Here is a 2,337-nt window from a genome sequence, read left to right as displayed (position 1 = left end):
GGCTATGTTTATGGAAGTTGGATATCTTAAGAAATATTTCCCAAAGGGACAAGTCCCCAAAGCCTGATGACCTGAAAGAAAAGTTAGGGTTCTCATCAACAGATACAACCCAGGGCCCTCCCTCATGGCCTCCAGAGAGATGCCCCCACAGGCTTGGGTCTTACTGCCAAAGCAGGCCTGGAGCTGATTCAGGGGCCCAGCTGCCTGTTGCCATGGCAACATTCCAGCACACTTTGCATAGTGATGGGGATGATAGGTTTTGCTAACAAAGTGCTCTGTAAAGGACTTCATGTCTTTGGCAGGGACAATTCCGCCTTCTTTTTCTCGCAAATAACTGTGGGGGCTGTGAAGAGGGAGTTGGCAAGTCACTTCCTCTGTCTTGGCCTGCGCCCCTGGGCTTTCCTTGAAGGCACAAGTTGGCAGCTTTTTCTTTCTCTAGTTCCAAATATACCATCACCACCCTCCTCCTGTCCACTCCCCCATCCAGAAGAAAGAATGGTTTTTCCCTTAGTTAGAGCCCAACATGTTTACGAAAACAGGAGGAATGCGCTATTCTAATCGCCCGTATCCCCTTGGCTGATTGCTGGGTCAAACAGTCCTCAATCCCCTTTCCTTTGTTCAGAATACCCAGGGATTTTCAGGATTGAAGCAGGAAGGCCATGTCGTATCCTGGGGAATGAGTCCCTAGGGCAGGAAATAGTCTCTGAATTCTGAGTGGACTTGGAAGGAAGCCAGGCAGCTGAGCAAATCCTAATTTAATTTTGTCCAAGAGATTTGATCTTGAACACATATTCCTGGACCTCAGTTTCCTCATACATGCAATGGGCATGATAATAGAGGCTTTAGATGGGCATTACAGATGGGATGCTCTGCAGTGTAATGTATCTTAGGCTTGTCTGCTTCTGTTTCTTTTGCCATCATCTTGGTCCAACAGGAGGCTGGTGCATTAGCCTCCTGACCTCCTCATTTCTACACCAGCTCAGCTAGACTTAGTGATCACGCCAACATTTAAATAGCATCCTGGGGCTGGGAATGTGACTCAGTGGTAAAGGGCTTGCCTAACATGTGTGAGACTCTGGCCATCCCTAGCACATGGTGGGTGGTGGTGGTGTGCTGTATATATTACACTGATCCTGTGGCACAGGCTGCAATTCCAGCTCCTCAGGGGGCCGTGCTACAAGGATTGCTAGTTCAAGGCCTTGATGGGCTACTGGATAAGTTCCAGACCAACCTGGGCAATTTAGTAAAATCTTGTCTCAAAATAGAGATCTGGGGATATAGTCTAGTAGAAGAGCGCTTTTGTGCTGAACATACACAGGAGCCTGGGTCCAATCCTTGGTGCTACAGAAAAAAGAGATTGCAAGTTCAAGGACAACCTAGGTTAGAGAGCAATACTGAGTCTCAATTTCCTACCACTGACATTTACCCTGTGTCTCTCCATTGCTTTCAAACTCTAGTGGCTTTTCACTGTACGGCAGATGAAACCCAGCCTTCTCCCCTCGTCTCTTCCACTTTGATATACTAACCTTCTTTCCGTTTCTCAAAGACGTTGATGCTCTCACCTCAGGGACTTGGCACTTGCCATTCACTTTGCTGGTTCCTTCTTGTGCTGTTCTTAGCTTGAGAAACCTCCAACTTCCCCAAACACACTTCCATACTGGTTCCCACAATCATCCAGTGTCACATCCCCTTGCTGGTGTTCTTCCTAATGCTGCTCACAAGGTAATCTTGCTTTGCTGCTTTGCACATTTGGTACATCCACCTCCTATATCTCTCTATCCCCAATGCCCACAAAGTGGCCACATAACGAATTTAACACAGTTTATTGAATGAATGAATGAATGAATGAATGAATGAACTAATGAAGGAGTGAGGCAGTAAGAGCACTACAAGCAAAGCCTGAAATGCAATAGAGAATGAGGGATGTCCATCTTCCTTTTTTTTTCTCTATTTTTCTTCATTTTAAGTTTGAGACTAGGTCTCATAGGGTATCCCTGGCTGGTCCGGAACTCAGAGATTCACCTGCCTCTGCCCCTTGAGTGCTAAGATTAAAGATGTGCACCACCACATCGGGCACGTTTACCCTTTTTTTTTTTTTTTTTTTTTTTGCTGCCTTCATCTTCAGGCTATATGGCAGAGGGCTCTTTGACTAGACCTGTGATCTCCAAAGCCAAGAGTACATTCATCTATTAGACTATGGGAAGAAAATATTAGAATTTCTATCAACACTCAGCACACTTTAATCTCCATATTTTTCTGTGTTTTATCATTTCAAAAACCAATTAACACAATATTACATGTATATAGTTTATATATAAATATACATATCTTGGAACA

This window comes from Grammomys surdaster, unplaced genomic scaffold (genome assembly GCF_004785775.1).
Source record: "Grammomys surdaster isolate TR1022 unplaced genomic scaffold, NIH_TR_1.0 260, whole genome shotgun sequence".
In the NCBI taxonomy this organism is placed as follows: domain Eukaryota; kingdom Metazoa; phylum Chordata; class Mammalia; order Rodentia; family Muridae; genus Grammomys; species Grammomys surdaster.
Note: the sequence above shows the minus strand (reverse complement) of the source record.